Consider the following 21,462-nt stretch of genomic DNA (forward strand, 5'->3'; position numbering starts at 1 on the left):
TTGTATCTTTACGTGGCCTTATCTTATCGGAGAATGCCCAGGCATCCTACCTTCCTGGTAGCTACATGATGTCTGTCCTTTGTCTTTTATTCCCTGCCTCTTTGTTTGGAATTCCTGCTAGCTAAATCCTGCCTGTCCATTGGCCAAAACAGCTTTGTCCATCAACCAATAAAAGTAACATAGGTTTGCAGCATGCAGAAGGGCCTCCCACATCAGGACTCAGTCTTTACCCATTAAGCCAGATTGCCAGCCCAGCATATGACTTTAAAAAATTAATAGAGTCAGATATATATACATGGAATGGTAGAACAGCAAAAGGAGAAAACCCAAATGAACAGAGAACCAAAGCTGCATCTTTGTCAGCACTGAGCAGTGGGTAGAGAAGGCTGACAAGATCAACCCCATCTTGAAATTTTCTATAGTAATGTGTGTCTGTGCCCCACAATTCATATGCTCAGATCTTATATTTTTGGTTGTGAGCCTAGCCTTTAACAGCTGAGCCATCACTCCAGCCCAATATACTCAGATCTTAAATCTCATGTGATGGTAGTAGGAGGTGTCTGGGGATGATGTGATCACAGGGTATTATCATTATCATTATTGTTTATTATTGTTGTTGTGGTGGTGGTGGTAGTGGTTTTCATGATTAAGTTCCCAAGAGAATCAGCTCACTTTTCTAATACATAAAGGCATGAGAAGAAGTGAGCAAGTGTGGATCAAAGTGAGACTTCCCCAGGTGCACAGCTGCTGGTACGTTGAACTTGGACATATAACCTTGAGAACTGTGAGACACTTCTGTGGTTTACATGCACCCAGTTCACAGTCTTTCCTTGTATCACTAAGAATGGACCGACGACACACTATCTTCTGTTGGATTCTTCATAACTGAATGAAAACATTAAACTCCAAGATAACATTGTTAGTTCAAGGACTAAAGAGCATGCTCACTGTATCTTGATTCAACTGATGAAGTTAAAAGTAAAACAAGTGCAGTTGCATTCAAGGCAGACAATCGCTACTTCTGTATTTAGAAATGAAGGAAAGAACAAAACTCCTAAATCACAGCTAGGATGATTGGAGAACAGACCACACTGCAGAGACCCCACTCTGAGGCCCCAGGCACATCAGTTTCCATCTACACTGTTTCAGATCCCTTACCTGATTTAGCAGGGCAGAGAACAGGCAGGGAATAGTACATTTTCAGCACTCTCTCTGGATTCTGCCTGGGCATGACATTTGCAGTTCAGGATGGCTTCTCAGTCTCCAACCAGTCCTGGAAGTGCAGAGCATCGTGGGAGCCAAGAACACCTTCTGCCCTCTGATTTGGGCACAGCGGTGGCCACTTCACTCAGATGCGTGCCTCCCAGCAGCCATTCCTGCCTCAGGGCCCACACACTGCCATGCTGCAATATGCTCTACCTGGGGCTACACCTGAGACCATATGGACTTTTAGCTGCTGCACCATCCAGGGCCTGCCTGCAGAACGCCAAGGACCAGATGGAGCAGACAATACCTGTGTGAGCCCGTCTGATCAGCCACTGCACCATCCAGGGCCTGCCTGCAGAACGCCAAGGACCAGATGGAGCAGACAATACCTGCATGAGCCTAGCTGACTTACACTGCTGGGGCCTTGGTGTGAAGAAAATGGCAGACTATAAACATTTAAATAATAATCCCACAACACATGCTGATTCCTTTCCACTGGGATGGTTATGAGAAATACACACTCACTTCAGAGTAGGACTGAACTTTATTTTTTTTCCCACAAAACGTAAATCAGATGATTAAAACCAGACACAGATCTGAAACCTGTCAAAGTAATGTCTAGATTTCAGGCCTGAACAACTAAAAGAATAGAGTTGCCAGAAGTCAAAATGAGAGATGATGGTGGGTAGAGCAAGTTTGGAAGGAAGAACAGGAATTTGGGTTTGAATTAAATTAGATTAGATGAAGGACTGGAGACATTGGATCTGGGCTCTACTATTTCTTTTGGAGTGTGTATCCAGTCTGTCAGAAAGTCGGATCTTTCTAATGCACACAGAATCTAGCAACCGCATGACAACCCTGCCTCTGATATCATAGCTGAACATCCCTGTTATTTGCAGTCACTTCACAGCTATTCTCCCTGTTTTGCATTTCCCCTAACACCATGGATGATCAATCAACTAAGAGCATGACTCAGGACATGCCATCTCTCTTTTGTGTCACTCAGTGGCTTCCTATCCCAGTTAATATAGAGCCAAAGTTCACAGGCCTATGCTCCTAGCTACCTTAAGTCCTCCTGAGTTCTGGGAACCATCCTTGAATAATTTGCATATTATAAATATCTTCCCCCAAATATGGATTACCTGTCTTAAAGCTGCCTTCAATGCACACAGGGAATAGTCGATACTGCAACAGAAAGGAAAAAAATCTTTTACTTGAAGTATGGAAATCAATGAAGGCCATGGGATGGGAGGGCAAAGCTTTGTCTGCTGTAGTCTGGAATACTTGTGAGGCCACCAAGGTTTGATGACTGAAGTTTTATGATTGTGTAGAAAAAAAAGAGTCAAATTCACAGGCAGAAAGAGGTTGGGGTGGAAATTGAAGGGAACTCATTGAGGAATCAAGATCTCCCGAGTGCTACTAATTGAGAGAAATGAAAACAAAGAATCTATCCAAAGGGAAGAGTTTGTCTCTTTCTCCCAAAGGAACACAATTCTGGTAGGCAATGATGCCCAGAAACCATGGCTCCACAGGTTCTGGACTGAAAAACCCATCTCCCTTATGGGGATACCCTTGACAGAATCAAATAGACAACCAGCCAGCCAGCCCTACCTTGTGGATTCCCACATGAGAGAAAGGACGGGAGCTGGGACTTTGGAAGGCTGAGTTTATGAGCAAAATCACAAAGCTGAGAAGTTACCATCTGCAGTGCAATGAGTGGCACCAGAGGGCATTATATTAAGTGACACAAGCAGACAAAGAAAAGCACCCATGCTTTTCCTCAAGCATGAATGTTTAGAAAGAAAAGCATGGAGTTGACTATAGAACTGTGAGGACCAGAGGCTGGAAAAGGGAGAGGAAGAGGTTAGGCAAGGGAGGCTGGACTGGATCACTGCATGCTGGGTCCATGTCCTGCACCAAACCTTGTTAACACGTAAGGCACATTAAGAATAGGATGCATAGGGCTGGGGAGGGGATGAATCAATGGACAAGAGCATTTGCTCTGTGAGATAAGGATCTATGTTTGAATACCTAGAAACAACATAAAAAGTTGGGCATAACTGTATTAAATATGTAAGGTCTTAAAAAAAAAGGGGATTTTGAGAACCCATCCCTTGTGAAGGGATGCTCTCTTGACCTGGACACATGGGGTAGGGCCTAGGCCTGGCCCAGGATGATGTGGTAGACTTTGGGGAGCCCCTTTTGAGGGCCTTACCCTGCCTGGGGAGTGGAGGGGAGATGGGTAGGAGCAGGTGGGATGTTGGGGCGGAGGAGGGGAGAGGGAGAAGGGATTGACATCTGAAGCAAGCTTGTTCCTAATTTGAACTAATAAAATAAAAAAACTATATAAAAAAAAGTTGGGCATAGATGTAGGGACATGTGTTGGATGCAGGATACAGGGAGCTCCCTCGAGTTCACCGTCCATCCAGGTTAACCTGAACAGTGAGCATACAGTTCAGTGAGAGATGCTGACTCAAGGCAATGGGATGAGGAGATACAGAGAAGGTACCCAGCATCCTTCTCTATTTTTACATGTGCTCACACTGACATGTGCACACCTGTACACTCATGGGCATGTACTATGAGTGCACACCATGCAAACACACAGATATGTACACACACATGTGCACATGCACACACACACACGGGGGTGGGGGGGAGGAAGAGGTGCCTAAGCGTTCATGACAGAAAATACCAAAAGATGGGCTTGAGGGACTCATGAACTGAAAATAATGGAATATGAATCTAGAGATCATAAGCCAAAATAAATAGTTTAAAAATAAGTTTTCCAAAAACCTCTTAGAAAAAGAGCCAGTGTGTAAAAACATGAAGCCAACTTAAAAGAATGCAACAGGACATTTTTCCAATCAAGAATACAGAAATTAAACATACATTAAATGGAATCAATGTAGCAGTCAAAACATGGTTGAAGAGAGTATTAATAAATTGGTAGGTGCAGCTGAAGAAATGACAAAAACAAGTGAAACTCTACAGAAAATAAAGCAGAAAAAAAAAACCACAAAAAACAAAACAGGACACTCCCAAGGCCCTGGCTACTAATGGAAAAGCCACAGGAGGAGACTCATACTTAAAAATGTGATAGTGTTCATAGTGCATGAATGAGTAATGAAGAAAAAGTACACTGGGCTCCTGTCATAGCAGGGAAATCATTTTACCAGTTTCTTATGTACTCTCCCAGAAGCACTGTATTCATGTACAGTGTGTATACATTAATCTATGAACTAATACACTTTTTTGTTTTCAATTAATTGAATATGCTTTTGTGTGTCTGTCTGTCTCTGTGTATGTATGTCTCTCTGTGTCTCTTTCTCCACACACACTCCAGTTGTGTTTTCAAAGGCTAAGTATATAGAGATAAGGAGATAGGCTTGTGGGAGGTGATTCTCTCCTCTCACCTTGTGCATTTCAGTGATTCACCTCAGGCCATCAAGTGTCCATGGTAACCACTTTAACTTACTGAGGCATCTCACAGCTTCACCTTTAATTTTTAGGCAAGTAATAGAATATGATACAAACTTACTTCTTCAATTTTTATATTAAAACCATTCCAAATAGGAAATATGAAATTTACTCAGTGCTCTTGGTGAATACAAAGATGTCTATTGTGTTGATGGGTACCAGTGCTCTTTGTGGGGGGAGGGCACACTGGAGACTGAACGCACACTGGGCCTGCTAATGCTAGCACAGGCTTTTCCACGGAGACACAGTGCAGCCTGAACACATTGGTTACTTTTCTGTTGCTGAGATAAAATACCACAACTAAAAGTGACTTATAGGAGACAGCGTTTGTTTTGGTTTAGAGGGAAGAGGAGAGAGCAGCCAGAGAAGAAAGCTGAGAGATCACCTCTTCAACTACAAACACAAAGCAGAGCAAGCAAACTGGAAGCAGGGTGAGGCTGTGAGCACTCAGAGCCCACTCCCAGTGATGTACTTCCTCCAGCAAGGCTGCATCTTCCCAGACCCCCAACACATCACCAACTGAGAACCAAGTTTTCGAATACCCAAGCTTATGGGGGATGGGGGACATTTCTCATTCAAACCAGTACAACTAATTTATCTTTAATTATTACTATTAATGGAAATATAAATGGTTTTCAGACTTTTTATTGCAAGCAATGCTTTAATAGATGATACTGTATAGATGTCTTTTCAGGTTAATCTTGTAAGTAAATTTATAAGGGTGGATTGGTGGGTAAGTGCAGTGAGCATGAAAATACTGACACGGAGAACTGGCTAAACAGCTCAGTCAGTAAAGTGCCTACTGTACAATCCTGAAGACCCCAGTTTAGATCCCAGAAGCTACATAAATATCCAAGGGTGACAGTGTGCATCTATCACCCCAATTCCAGGATGCAAAGACTGGAAGAGTGATCCGCAGAGCTCACTAGCCAGTCTGACCACATCTGTGAGCTCCAGTTCAGTTAAAGACCTTGTGCCAGAAAAAGGGGTGAGGTGAAGAATCATGCAGAAGACATCCCACACTGACTGACGGTCTGCACAGATGTACACACCCACCCACTACATCACCCACCCCTACACACACACACACACACACACACACACACACACACACACACACACACACACACAACAAAAAGACACTGAGTGTCTGTCCTTTTGTTTTCTATGCATGAAGGGCTACATTCTGGAACTACAGTCATGCATTCTTAGATTTCCAGTGCTGAATTTTGACTTTCCTTTTTCTGCAACGTATGTGACCAAAGTATCTAATTCTGCATGTGAATTCCTTATACCACGACAATGATAGGATCCTACACAGGGGATGCTCAAAGTTTCTTTTATGAGTCTCAGAAGAGAAATCAATGATACTATGGCAATCATCTACCACCTACTATCACCACACCCCTCACCTCACCACATTCTCAGCTTTAGTTATGAATTGGTCAAGGTTTCTCTCTATTCCTTCCATATCTGCCTTGAATACCAGCACTATTCCTGTGAGATTTGCTCCTCCCCCTTTTTGTGAGCTCTCAGAAGGCTGATACTCACCTGTCTCAGTACAGGGGGAACACTGGGAGCATTACAACAGACGCTTAATGTGGTATAATTAAAACAGAATGCAAGTGTGTTGCTGGTCCAAATGTAAGCCACAGAATAATCCTAAATTCGTAACAAGCAAGGAAATGATAGGTGAAATAAGAGTGTGTCGGTAGTTATATTTGTTTAAAAGTATGAAGCTCCTAGAGTTTGAGTTACTCTCAAACTCAAACATGCTCAAGTGAAAGAGAGAAAGAGACAGACAGACAGATAGAGAGAAAGAGACAGAGAAACAGAGAGGGAGGGATGGAGGGAGGGAAGGAGGGAGGGAGGGAGGAGGGAGGGAGGGAGGGAGGGAGGGAGGGAGGAGGGAGGGAGGGAAGGGAGCTGTCTAGATGGGATCACTAGATTCTTCACAAAAATTTCCAGCATGGCCAAGCTCATCTACCTGTGAAATTGTCCACAAGGAAGGGTCTTGAGGCTCAGCAGACCTTGGGACTGGGATTGGAACAGAAAAATCATGGAACCAATAGCAACACTGACTTACCTAGAACACCTGGAGAATTAGCATGTGGCAATAAGGAGGGAGAAGAGGTCAACGATAACAATGCGCTGACAATTTTGTGGACTTCGATTTTAAAATACTTTGTCATTAACACACACTGGCTTCACCTAGCTCCTCTTCAGCTTGTGCGATGGGCAAGTAGCTGGCTGCAATTGCACGCTAAAAAAGTATCTACCTGTCAAGGGATCTGTCTCTTTGCTCTTTCTCAGTCCCGGGGCCTAAGGAGGTCTTCCTATAGTCACAGCAACAGTGAGGCAATGTACTCCCAGCTAATTACAAATCCTCCTTAGCTAGGAAAGAAACTGAATTTCTTTGGACATACAGGATCCCTTCAACTATCCGACTTGGACAGCTTTTAATCTTTGAACACACAGAGATTCCTCTTTTGTCTATTAGAGGGAGGCTCTTTTTTTTTTTCTTTTTGTTCCATTTTTTGGATTTTATTTTACATTCCAACCACAGTTCTCCCTCCCACCCCCACCAGGCACCTCCTCCCACCCCTCCTCGCCTCCGCCCCCAACCTACCCCAAGTCCACTCTTCCTCACAGGGGTAAGGACTCCCATGAAGAGTCAACATAGTCTGGCTCATTAGGTTGGGACAGGGCCCTGTCCCTCTCCCATGCATTAAATCTTAGCATGGCATCCCACCCTAGGGAATGGGCTCCAACAAGCTACCTCATGTACTAGAGGCTTCAGCACCAGGTTTGGAGGAAGTTGTCGGTCTCCCGCCAGCGGACAAGATCAAGTCAGTACATTGGCACGAGTTGGAGTGGAAGTCTCTTAAGTGGCAGATGATTTGGACCTAGAGACAGGAGATGAAGGGGCTTCAGCCACCTTCCCAGTGCAGGGCTCAGCATCAAGTAAGAATGGTTTTGTGGTGCTCAAAGGCCAGCCATGTAACGTCGTCGAGATGTCTACTTCAAAGACTGGCAAACGCGGCCATACCAACCAAAGTCTACCTGGTTGGTATTGACATTTTTACTGGTAAGAAATATGAAGGTATCTGCCTGTCAACTCATAATATGGATGTCCCCAACATCAAAAAGAATGACTTCCAGCTGACTGGCATCCAGGATGGGTACCTATCTCTGCTCCGGGACAGTGGGGAGGTACAAGAGGGCCTTCGTAGGCCTGAGAGAGACCTTGACAAGGAGATTAAGCAGAAGTATGACTGTGGAGAAGAGATTCTGATCATGGTGCTGTGTGCCATGACAGAGGAGGCAGCTGCTGCAATCATGGCAGGGGATAAATAACGGGCTCCCGGGGTGACTCACTGGTGGCAGCAGTGATCCTTGTGCCTACAGAGGCCCCTCCCCCAGCTGGGTGCCACTCTGGCTGGGCTCTAGGCTGGTTTTCCCCTCACACCTTCAAACTATCAGGGAGACCCTGCCCTTCACCTAGCTCCCTTGGCCAGGAATGAGGGAGCCATGGCCTTGGTGAAGCTACCTACCTCTTCCCTCACCGCCCTGGAGGGGGAAAGGGAATTGGGTACTGCTTGTGGTTTAGGTCCTCTACTTCCCCCTTTTTTTGCTTTGTAATTCAATTTGGAATCAGAAAGCTGTGGATTCCGACAAATGGTCTTGTGCCCTTTATCCCACTTATCCTTGGTCTGGTACCTTGTTCTCCATTTTCCCTCACCCCAAAGCACCACTTGTACAGATTGGGGACCAGCCCACTTAAGCCCCTTTAGGGGTTGTGAGAAAAGGCGGGCGGGAAGCAGTCAAGATCCCTCCTTGGGCATCTGGGAGGGCCTTGCCCCCATGGGCTTCACCCTTTCCTGCTGCTCTCTCCCTGATGCATTTGCTAAAAATCAAACCTGAATAAAGCTATGTGTTTAGTATGAAAAAAACAAGTTAGATGAAGACTCTTTTTGATAAAGTGAACCTCCAAACCATAAATGTTTCTTCCATTGTATTTCACAAGACAAAGATGTAGCTGTACTTTGCTTGACTCAATCAGTAATTAATTAGATGCATGCTTTGCAGTCACAGGAAAATCCTGTTTAATTCCAAGAAAATACATTTTCCCCCCTGGGAAAACTACTAGATCAGCAAGAGTAAGCCCCTCCCTGTTTGCAAAGGCATCCATGTTTTATTTAAAGTTGTCACGTGGTGCCTACATTTTCTTTCAAATATCTCAAGCCTTGTGGCAGTTCCCCAAATGGCTCATTCCAGAAACAGCTTCGGATCGTACATTTGTGCCTCATCTGTTGACAAGCATTTTAGTTTCTATGAATCCCCTCAAGAACTCCTCTTACCAAATACAACTGTTGGAGCAGGGTCTCCAAATGGTGGATTGATACAGACCCACAAATCCTACACTTCCCAGTCAGATCGATCACTTTTCATTTGGCTTCAACAAAGAGAAAATGGTTTTAAAGGTGCTGACTCAGAACTTCGTAGGATTTACTTAACACTTCATACTTTAAATAAAATACATAGATGTGTCTCATTTTCCTGAAAGAAGCGATATTGAAATCGATCTGTGGTTGGGGTGTGTGCCTTTTCTTTCCTTTGGCATCCTATTATTCTTGCTGCTTTCTCTCATCAGTAATCAGGACTTTGGAGGAGGGAGGCTCCTGTATACAGCATGTAATTTGATTTTCTTCTCTGGTGGGCTCTTGCATAGGCTGGATAACAGAGATTAAAAGGTGTGCATATTTAGCATCAGAAAAGCATAATGTATGTTTTCGCACCTCCTCAGTGACGAACCCTATATATTAATCAAGGGAGCTGGCTTCCAGGGAAGCAATGGGAAAAACAAAAACAAAAACAAAAAACCAGCAGCAGCTCCTTAATCAGGATTTCACTGCTCTCAGTTGGGGAATCAAGGGGGAGTCAGGAGCTCCTGGGCTCCTTCCCAAAGGGGCTTACATCTTCTGATAAAGTCTGTCCTTTTTGCTCCCCAACCCCAAAGCCTCAGATCCACTAGTGACGACACTACACACTATTCCAAGAATATTTGATTCTTGCTCTCTTAACTGAGTGGTTCTAGCAGGAGACTGCTTACCTGCCCCCCCCCCCTTTTTAATGGAACTGTAACTTCAAATGCAGATTCTAAAACTCATCTCAAAAATAACAAACAAACACCTGTTGGGCTGATACCCAGCCTTGCAGGCTGGGCTTTGTTTGTGTCCTCTCTGATGGAATCACGGTGACTGCACCTGGGTTACTATGACATTACAATACACTGTGAGTGAGATTAGAGACCAGGGCCAGCTTCCACAGCTTTATAGAATTTAATAATGAAACTGGTTAAACCGCATAGTTACTGATCTCCAGTTTCCCTGATTTATGGATGGGGAAACTGCAGCCCAGGAAGTGAAGACAGTGGGTCCAAATCTACCCAAGGGTTAGAGGAACAAAGTGAAGCTGACATCAAACTTCCCCAGGTCACTGAAATTGATTGAGTTAGGCATAAAGTAGTGAAAATAGGATAATTACATCTTTGGATGTATTGTAAAGAAACCTTTTCCCATGAAAATATAAAATTTCATATTCAATTCTAATGAAAAGCCTAATTTGTGACTTTTTACAGGGTTATGTTTTTGTTTGTTTTTAAGAAATCAAGGGAGATGTTTATTTTCCTTATTGACAATATAAGGGCTATTTGTGTTCCTACTGGTTTCTGTGGATCAGGCTACTTACTAAGCCATACATACTGTGTCTGGAGCCATTCCTTCAAGCTAATAGTGAATTTTAACAAAAGGAAAATGGTACCCTTTAACTCCTGCAAAGAATAGCCCATGAGACTAAATTAGAAGATCTTTCCCTACTATAAAGATGTTTTCTGGTTTGCATGCTGGCATTGATGAAGACAGCAGCCATTGTATTGGGTGCCATATACTGTCTATGTAGTCTTGATCACTTAGCATAAGCAAAATGATTCTCACTTTGTAATGGGGATTGCATCAAACTCTATGTCCTTTCTACTACATCAAATAAAAAGTTCACACGGTATTCACATCTTTGTTCTCACGTATGAAGACCAGTCAAGTGCCATCTTCACACTTCCTCAAGGGAGAGCCCTCTGAGGAATGGTCCTGATGGGAACTTCAGAACTCTCCATTCCCTGTCAATCTTCCTCTGTGGACATTTGCATGTCTGTGATGTCTAGCCAATGAGAACAGTGTGGGCAGACATTTTAGGACTTTTTTAATCTGTCAAAAGATCCTGATAGGATGGCTGTTTCTAATCACATCTTTCTCTTACTTTTTCAGGGAAAATGCATCAGGCCTCCACTGTGTGTTTGAAGGTAGAACAGTACAGTGGCAGTTTCACAGGTTTTGGTCTACATATGTGACTTTGGATAATGTATAAATATCTCAGTAATATAATATGTCTAGACACAGTTGCACATGACAGTATTGATAACTTCAAAGGATTGTCTTGAGGAGACAGTACCTTTAACTGCTTAGGAACAGTGAATGGGTCCCTGAAACATTATTAGTCATCTATATTATATTTTTCATTATTCATGACATGTATGTGCCATGCTCGGTCCCTGGAGATCATAAACCTTCAAACAATTGCTTTTCGAATAGATGGGAAACAGAGAGCTACATCAGGTTTCACAGACTTGGTTATCATAGTAGGAAACTCTCCCAGATCAGCCAAACACACAATGACCATGACTTTGAAAACCTATTCATCTCCTGAGTACCATCAAATATGCTGTCTCTTGAGCATAAAATTACATAAATCTGTTGTCATGCAACCTGCTTTCTGCTGACATAAAATATGCTTTTGTCTTCTGACCCAAAGTGCAGTCATCATGATTTCCAGTCAAGCAAATCTCAGTGCTGCAAATGCTTCCATCTTGTAACTGGTGTGAGAGAGCATGGCTGACACATGGCCCCACAAATATTTAGGAAGAGAGCCAATATGGATGCCCATTTTTGGTATGCTTCCAGTTTAATTTCTGGGCATCCCACTGCAATATGTAATTTTTAAGTACAGTTAACTCCTATCGCCCATGGAGTAGCATTAACTCCCATACTTTCTTAAACATTGTTGGTGACCCCAAAGCAAAACCTATTGTACCCCCTTGATCATTTGCTGGTACACAGAGAAAAGAGAAATAGCTGAGTCACTAACACCCAAGTTCCTGGCTGAGGTTAGACAAAGCCACACTCCACCCTCCGGTTCCAGCTTTCATGTCATAAATAAGTCTGTTGAATGTCACTGTTTAAATTGAACTTTAGTGCATTAGTGAAGGTGTCCCAATTTCCCTGCCTTGCTATTACAAACACCATTACTAAAAGCAATTTAGGTAGATGGGGGGTTGTTGGCTTATATTTCCCTGCCATGGGTCATTATTGAGGGAAGCTAGGGAAAGAACTGAAGTAGGAATGTGAAGCAGAAACCGTGGAGGAATACTGCTTGCTGGTTCACTTGCAGGATTATTTATGTTCAGCTGGCTTTCCCATATAGCCCAGGGAATGATGCCACCCATAGTGGGCTGGGCCCTCCTGCATCAATTAATAATCAAGACAACCCCAAAGGTCAATTTGATCTGGACAAATCCTCAATTGAGACTCCATTATCAGATAACTCTTGGCTCTATCAAGTTGACCACAAAAAAAAAAAAAAAAAAAAAAAAAAAACTGATTGGTGCAGGAGGCATATCTACCACATCCAAGTGCAAGAAGACTGAAGTATCCCAAGATGCACAAGACAGAACTGACAGCTGTGAGCCAGTGTCAGCTAACAATATATATAATCCCCTCAAAGATGCCAATAAACAGCCTCACACACACACACATACAAGATAATGCTGACCAATGTATGAACATGGGACCAGAGACTTAGGGGGAAACAAAATCCTGTTTTCTCTGGGCCTGATGCCTCAAGTCACCAATTCCAAGTCCCCAGGAACTTTGCAGGACCTGGATAGAAGGTGTGGTAAGAAAATGAAAATGATAATTGTCTTTTTCAATGATTTAGGGCTTGCTGTAAGAGATGTTTATGTATCAAACATTAATGGAAAAATGGTCCACCATCTAACACTGCAGAAATTAATGTCTTGCTGTTGACTGACATGAAGTCTTAGTAGCTCTATCTGATGATTCCTATTCTTCCTACACATATTCCAACTTCCTATACATCAACAAAGTGAGAGACAATATCTTCATTAGATCATATTTCCCTTTATGTAAAATTCCATAGTCCTCTGTGCTAGGCATCTGTGTCTCTTGTTTTGTTAGATTCTTTGCTAAAATGGACAATATCCTATTACCAGCTTGCATATCATAGTCCCACAGATACTTAGAGAGACTATCAACTGCCCATCTGACTTTTTAAAATTATCATTTATTCTAGGCTTCTACTGTCTTCTCTGTAGGGTTTCTCTCTTGATTTTGTAGCATAACTCTCTTCTTCCCAGACTTTTCTCAGTACTTTCATATCTCACATGGGAGGATAGGGTAGTAATTGATCCCAATTGCTTTCAAATGGGGCAGAGAATAAAATGCCCTGAGGTAAATAAGCTGGTTTAGGAGCAATTCCTTGGCAAGGTGACAGAACCATCAAAAGGATGCTATGATGTCATGTTGTTCACATCTTCTGAAACTTAACACAGCATAATAGCAAAGATAGTCATATGCTACAAAAATGTAACTACATGTCATGATTTGGATGTTATACTTTGAAGCACAATCTCAGCAGGTGGGGTATTGTGGGATTTGCTGAGAACTGGAGGAAGTAAGGTGTAATAGGGCCATTTGCATACTGGGAGCTTGGGGCCATATCATCCTTTTTTGTTTCTGCTTCAGGGGCCACCATGAGCCCTGCTGCTATCCACAATGTGACACTGAAGTATTGTCCCTGGGCTCACTGGGCCCACCAAAGACTGGAGGATAGGGTATCACTGAATCTGCAAATATCTGTTAATCTGATCCAACAAGGACTTCAGAGAGTCACTCGGGGCAATGTTTCTTGTGAAAGCAGCTTGTGAAAGCATCAGGATTGGAAGAAGAATATTCAGAGAAGGAAACAAGTAGCTTGTTCAAGGCAGATGCCTGTGGATACAGCTGGGCAATCAGCATGGGCATATAGAGAACCGTATACAGGTCAACACAGAACACAGGGAGTGTGAGTTTAGGGGTGGAAAGAACACTGCCCAGCACCTTGGCAGGAAGATAGGGCAGGCTCCAAGGACCTTTTCCACCAACCATGCTCACCAGATTAAAACACCATAAGTATAAGGTGCAACCACTGGCAGATGGACAGTAACTGATAAATCTTGGAAGGAGGGAAAGAGGGAAGACTATGAAGAGTGGGAAAAGAAAGCAAGACTTTACAACAATGTCTCTCCTGAGGTGCCATGATCTCCTAAGAAAAACCAGGAGGCTTTGTGCTTAGTATTGTTTAAGAAACATATACTAGTTCCAGGACAGTCAGGACTGTTACAAAGAGAAACCCTGTCTCAAAAAGCAAAGCAAAGCAAAACAAACAAATAGATACTACCTAGGCATGGTGGCCTACAGCATTAATCCAACATATAGGGGGAGGAGACAGTCAGGTTTCTGTGAGTTCACGGGCAGCCTGGTCTACATAGTGAGTTCAGGGCTATGGAGTGAGACCCTGTGTAGGAGGAGGAGGAGGAAGAAGGAAGGGAGGAGGAAAGAGGGGGGAAGAAGGAAAGAGATATTTCTGCTCTCAGTAAATTAAACATAACTTTGAAATTCTAGCAACATAGTAGCTAAGATTATGTGTGCTTCCATGCGGCATAAAACCTAAGAAAACAGTGTCTTGGGCTTCAGTAGTTAATTTTCCCAGGAAAAAGAAGAGTGAAGAGTTGACTGGGTAAGCCCTTGGCATTTTCACGATCAGGTGTCCCCACTGCTCTGCCATCTCTCAGGTACCACCCTCATCATTGTGGGCTAAGTAGTATATTCATGTGTGGATAGAGTAGAGGGTAGAGGGCAGAAAGAAGGGCTTACCTCCTCCACTGAAACTGTAACTCCAAAACTCACATGTCATAACCTCTTGTACTTCACTCTCCAGAGTTCAGGAACTTGTCTCTCCTAGATTGGAAGAAAGACTGAGAAATAGAGCATCCTTGCAACTATGTAATACTATAATTTCTGTAGCCAAAGACTAGGAGACAGTAGATGCTGAGTCGCCCACAAAGGTGCAGAGTCTCCCACCAACAGCTCCATGACTCCTGAGAATTTATGATAGAAACGGAATTCTAGGATCTTAAAACTGACACAAACCTCGGTTGCAAAGCTACAAGGAGGAAAAAAAAAGACAAAAAGAGCCCAATAAACAACAGAATGGAGACTAACAACCTGACATACAGAATTATATAAAAATAAGACATATTTTCCTGCAGAGCCTCCAGTCACCCACAAGCACGCCTCCTTCCAATTTAGTGGCATTATACAAAAACAAAGTTGTGCTTTGCTGACACCTTCAAGTCAACATGTAGCATGCCTGCCAGGACTCCAAAAGGAATAAGGATTTGATAAATGGTATCCCAGTGTCCACTCAAGCATCACCACTTGCTATGAATGCAAAGGAGCTATGCTGGGGGAGAGACACAAAAATCAGGCCACCAAGGTGACCAAGTGTTCTCTTTGCTCTCTATGGCTTTTCCCACAGGGTGGGCAGGGTGGACTGATTGAGCCCTGTCATCCATTAATGGAAATGGATAACAGAATGCCAGAACTGTTGATGTTACATGTGGGGTGCCGCTGGAGCCAGAGGTCTGGGAGCATTATGGGACCCATCTGTCACCTGAGACAAAGATGTTCTCCAACCTGAGGCTGTGCAAGGCACCTAGGTTTCCACCTGATGTTAGACAGCCTGTTTCTTTATTTCCAAGAAAAATCACTGGGGCTGGATGCCAAGGATGAGGCCTGGGACCCCCACCACCAGCACCAGGAGAGATCATTAACTTAATCTTCCGGCACTTACAACGCAGAACCAGGCAGCTCCAGAGAGAACAATAAAGGAAGCCCAGGGCCACCCTCCCTCCATGACTGAGGGAAGGTGCAAGGGCCAGCCAGGGGTTGATCTTCCCTCCACCAATCCCTGTCCTTCCCCCAGGATCCATCCGCTCAGAGTAGAAAGACCAAAAGCACTAGCCCTCCTCTAACATCTGCGAGCAATTGTTTGAGCCAGGCATTTAATATTAAAATTCCCTGCTTCACACTGCTTTATTGACCTTACATACACATTGCAACCATATAATTCAAACTTAAGCTTATTTATGGTGATTTGAAAACCTCAAACAAGCAGGTATTTGGTCCTGGAATGGCTGTTTGCTTCAGAAAGTTATGTGGGAGGCCAAATGAACCTGCTTTCTTCACTCCTTATCTATAGTAGCCCTTCTCTCCAACTCTCAGGAAAGCAGTGGCTCTGATCACCTGCCATTGACCAGTGTTGGACTCCTATTCGGCCACCCAGGCACAGCCTCCAGCTTGAGACTGTCACCCAAATTAATGTGCTCTTGAACCTGAGTAAGAGGTAGTAGCAACTGCACTCTTGAACATTCTTTAGCAGCATGGAACATGTCCCTGCAAAGAGCAATCCTGGGCTCACTGAATGGATCAAGTTCAAACAGCTGTGACACTGCATGATGGGAACATGGAGGTCAAACACAGAAGTCAACAGTTGCTGGCTCGGTAGCTGTGAGTATCTGCTGAGTCAGCTGAGGTCCTCTGGTGCTCTATGGTCTTGGTGAGAAGGGAGATTGCCATCAAAGTCACAATTCCCAGCAGCCTTAGCTGCCACCTTATGCATGAAGTCCCATCATCATAAGGCTCTGAGGACAAACAGGGTGGGGGCTGGAAGTGAGTCTCTACCATCACAGTGCACTGGAATATATTGGCATGAAAACGTATGGGGGTGGGGTGTCAATGCACTTCTTGGGAAAATTTTTAGCTTTGGTATGTATACCTTGCTCTCTCAATTTTGAGCTGGGATCCAGAAGGACGGGTAGAAATCAAATCACACATCAGCAGGATCTTCCCTCTGAGTGATACCTGCTCTGTGAACTCAGAGCAGCTGTGAGTACACACACAAGAGAGTCCACATACCAGCCACCCCAACATGGCATGTGGAAGGGCTCATGACCCCTCCACCCAAAGCTCAGAAACAATTGACAGTTGTTGGCTGCTAGGGGAGATAGCTTCTTTATGGGTGTGTGATCCCTGGCAGGTTGACTTTGCTTCATTGGATAGCCAAAAATCCATGAGTATGTGGGAGACACAAATTAGAACCAATGGGCTCTTAAAAAAAAAAAAAAGACAAGAGTGGGAGAGAGAGAGGATGGATAGATACCAGAGAAATTATAGAGAGGAGGAGTGATGGGTGAATCTGAGATGTGCATGCATGTAGAAAATTCTCAATTAATAAAAATATTATCTTGAATAAGAGACAAAAAGAGCTCCCCTCTCTCCACAGCTCAGAGATGCAATATACCCTACTCCATGCCTGCAACTCAGAAAAACTTCAGAGCTGTGTGTACAAGGAGATTCTCAGGCTCCACTGATGGCCACCAGAGCTGTGTGCATAAGAGATGCCCAGCTTCCTCTGATGGCCACAGTGCTGTATGTACAAGGAGATGCCCAGGCTCCGCTGATGGCAGCCAGAGCTGTGCGCACAAAGAGATGCTCAGCTTCCTCTGATGGCCACAAAGCTGTGTGCACAAAGAGATTCCTCCGATGGCTGCCCTGTCCCTACTTTTTCACAGCATGCTATACGGAAGATAGAACTGTGGGAGGGTGTGCCAGGCTTTCTGGCTAGCTCTTCTTTTTTTATTTAAAAAATTATTTTTCATTTTACATACCAACCCTAGTTTCCTGCTTCCTTTCTCCCACCCCCTGCCTCTCCCTCTTCCACTGCCCATCCACTCCTCACAGGAGGTAAGGTCTTTCTTGGGGAGTCAACAAAGTCTGATGTACCAAGTTGAGGCAGGACCAAGCCCCTCCCACAGTATCAAGGCTGAATGGCTGGCTAGCTCTTTTAACTTAACCCATTTCTCTTTATCTACCTTTTGCCTTGGGGCTTTTTACCTTTTCTCCCCAGTATACCTCACTTCCACTGCTTTTTCATGTCTGGCTGGCTGGCATCTGCCTGGCTTCTTGCCCTGGGTGTGTCCCTCGTACTTGTCCCCTTCTATCGTCCTTCTCTTCTTTCTCTCAAGCCTTGATTTCTCCGATTTATTCTTTCTGCCTGCCAGCCCTGCCTATCCTGCTCCTATTGGCCATTCAGCTTTTTATTAGACCAATCAGGCACCTTAGGCAGGCACGGGGAAACAACTGCAGCACATCTGTACATAATTAAACAGATACAGCATAAACAAAAATAACAAACCTTTACACAGTTAAAGCAATATTCTGCAGCAACATAAACAGATGTAACACATCTTTGCCCAGTTAAAATAATATTCCACGACAGGAAGGTTATCATGACAGTTGAAGGACAGTGGGCTTCTGAGAGCTCCAGAGCCTCTGTAGGTGTCCCTTGGCTCCTAGAGACAATATGACCAACTATGTGGCAGAGGTAAAAGAAAGTCTGGAGATGTGCCACCTCAAACCTTTCCAGATATCATAGCTGAGACTGCCTGGAAGGACAAGGAACCAAGGGAACAGATTGGACCAGGCTCTGACTGCCTGGAGGTTTTGCTTGTTTTCTAGAGTGAAGAATGGAGTCCATTTTTCTGATTCATTGGAATTGGGAGAGGAAGTCTCCTTCTCATGGAAAATTAAGAGTGGTGGTGGGAAAAGACTTAACCAGTCATCAAGTAGAAAGAAAGACCAGGAATCGAAAGATGTCTGAAGATGGTCTTTTTCCTCAAGGAAGCTTGGCAGTCAATAAGAAAAGTCAGAGTACAACTACAACAGATCAAACCCTGCTGGACTGGACAAATGTACAGTCCTCTTGAACATCCCATTATATACTGTAAATATGGGATTGTCCATTTCAGCAACAAAGATGCCGAGACTCGGTCCATTGAGTTGAATACTGTGAGGCCCTAACGAAGAGTGGGCAGAGGCTTGGATCTGGGTAGCTTTCCTTCTCACATGCATATGAACATTTAGAGAGAAGGATTAGAGAGAGCTGGGCTTAGAGACATGGAAAAACCTCTTCACTGTCTTACAGAATCAACCTGGGAACCCAGGGTCCTTCTGACTTTCTGTACTGGCACTGTAGCCTCTACTTGGGATTAGAAGCACCACGGTCACCTGCTTGTAACCCACTCATAATCTACAGTAACACTTTTCAGTGTCTCCTCATCCCCACAACAGCCACTGTTGGCTAGTGTCTGCAATCAGAACACTCACTCTGTGCCTGTGCATAGCCCAGCTGGATTCTTTTGAATGTTCTTCCATTCAGTTGGCTCCACCCCATCACCATGTACAAGATCAGCCAGGTATCTGCCATGTTTTCCTACACTGTTTCCTTGGCAAGCATCACAGTGAAGCAATTACAGCCATGGTCACCTACTGCCTTCAGTGAACATGTAGAGAGGGCTGAGGAATGTGTATTTGGCCACTCATGTCTGCTCCCCATGCTGCAGTTTGTGAAGAGGTTTTTATGGGTGTTGCCTCACCAGATTTCCTAATGGCCTGAGGATGTACATGACAACTGTCATCTCACAGTGCTACAGTGGGAACTGTTTAATTCATTGAAATCATGACAATTTCTTTGTCATTGTGGTAGCCAAAGAGGCTATCTCCAACACTGTCATACTTGGGACCATCCTACCGGGTAGTCAGCTTTCTTGCAGATAGATAAAACCTAGGCTTCCATTGCCTGCCTCCCTACTGCATCTGAGATTCTTAAATGTCACCCTCAGTTTGGCTACATGTCAGGCTGTGCCCCCCATGACCATCACACACCTGGCTGTTGGCTACCCCTCTTGGTGCCTTGTCACATTCCTTGCTAGCCAACTGCAGATAGGGTGTATCTCCCATCTCCCACTTTCTGTCCATGACAAGGAACCACACTCTCCCTTGGATTATGATCAGGTGTGTCCTTAGCAAAATGCCCGGGACTGTGTTCATATGCTGATGCCTTCACAGACCTCTAGCTGTGTGATAGAAAGGGAGGGACCAGAGAGACTTCTATCACTGAGAGGTCTCACTTATAGCAAGAGTTTGCTTTGACAGGCAGAGTCCATGGTCCATAGACATGAGTGCAGCCTTCATGGCTAGCTGCCAAGTACAGGGACTCTGGTGAGAAGGGGGCTGGCCAAGGTAGAGCCTGGTGTGCTATGTAAATTAGCATGGGACTATGGGTAGGTAGTGAAACGTGGTTTAAAAAACAAAAACCAAACCAACCAACCAAAAAAAAAAAAAAAAAAAAACAAAAAAAAAAAAAACTTAAGCCGAAACTGAAAGAAAAAGACACCTAAGCAAGAAGGAATTTTCACTTCCCCTATGCAAAATGAAGCTGACATTGGAACACCCCAGGAGTTTCTGGGGTGACTGAGTTCATTGGGAGTCTATACACAGGGTGAGCCCCAATCCAGGGGAGTCCTAGGGAGACCCACCAAGAGTCCAATCCTCTGAATGCTTGCCTTGCTTAATCCTTCCAACTCCTCCATAAAGAATTGCTTTTGCTTCACTGTGCAAATGAAGAAACCAATGATTGCAACAGCAAGGGCTCATTCACATCACTAGGATCACACCGCCATCTCTTTAACTTTATCTGCCTCTGCAATAAAAGTGTGAACTCCATGAGACAAAATCACATTTTCCTTTAACGCCAACCAGTGGTCAGTACCAGGAAGGTACATCACGGGGAATATGATAAAGAAAAATCAGATACCACTAATGAGCTTTCCATATATTCCAGGCTCTGTACCTGGCAGGAGACAGAAAATGTCACATTCTGCAAAGATTAGATCCAAATCAAGAGATTTATACTGGCAGTCCTTGAATGGAGACTCAAATTTCAGTACATTTTTACTTTTTTTTTCCAATTATATGTACACAGACATATGCATGTATCTATATGTGCCATGGACTGATAACTTTACACTCATATATATTTGTGTGTGTGTATATATACACATACATACATACATACATTTATTTAAATGTGTATGCATGCATGAAGAACCAGTGGTTGGCATGAAGCACTGCACACAGCAATAAAGTTTTGGTCTACATTTGAATTTTGCATGTGAGAAGACAATAAAAGACAGTATCAAAGAGCAAGCTGCAATAATCAGATTCCTACTCCTTGAAGTTGGTGTATTTTGTTTGTAGGAGGCTGGAACACTGAAACATACTGAAGATGGTCTTATCTGGCCTGTCCATTCTGGGTAGACAATGAGCACAGCTAAATGTACCATTATAGAAAATATATGTATGTGTGTGTGTTTGTCTATATCTGTGTTTACATGTGTGTTTATCTATATCTGTGCTTGTATGTGTGTTTGTCTGTATCTGTGTTGTGTATGTGTGTGTGTGTGTGTGTGTATGTATGTATGTATGTATGTATGTATGTATGTATGTTAAGGTATATGTGTAGTGTGCCTGTTCAAGTGTATATATCATTGTGTTTCTGTGTATATGTGCTAGTGTATGTATATGTTTGTGTTTATGTTTGTATGTGGTCATGTGTTACATGAATGTGGAGGCCAGAGGACAATCTTGGGTGCGGTTTCTCAGGTCATTCACCTTGCTTTTGGAGGCAGGATCTCTCATAGGC

General features: G+C 43.8%; 1 pseudogene; it reads left to right on the forward strand.

Annotated features, from left to right (window-relative positions):
* The first annotated feature begins 7,446 nt into the window (after positions 1–7,446).
* On the forward strand, positions 7,447–8,043 carry LOC100754508 (annotated as a pseudogene).
* The last annotated feature ends 13,419 nt before the right edge of the window (positions 8,044–21,462 follow it).

This window comes from Cricetulus griseus, chromosome 7 (genome assembly GCF_003668045.3).
Source record: "Cricetulus griseus strain 17A/GY chromosome 7, alternate assembly CriGri-PICRH-1.0, whole genome shotgun sequence".
Lineage (NCBI taxonomy): Eukaryota > Metazoa > Chordata > Mammalia > Rodentia > Cricetidae > Cricetulus > Cricetulus griseus.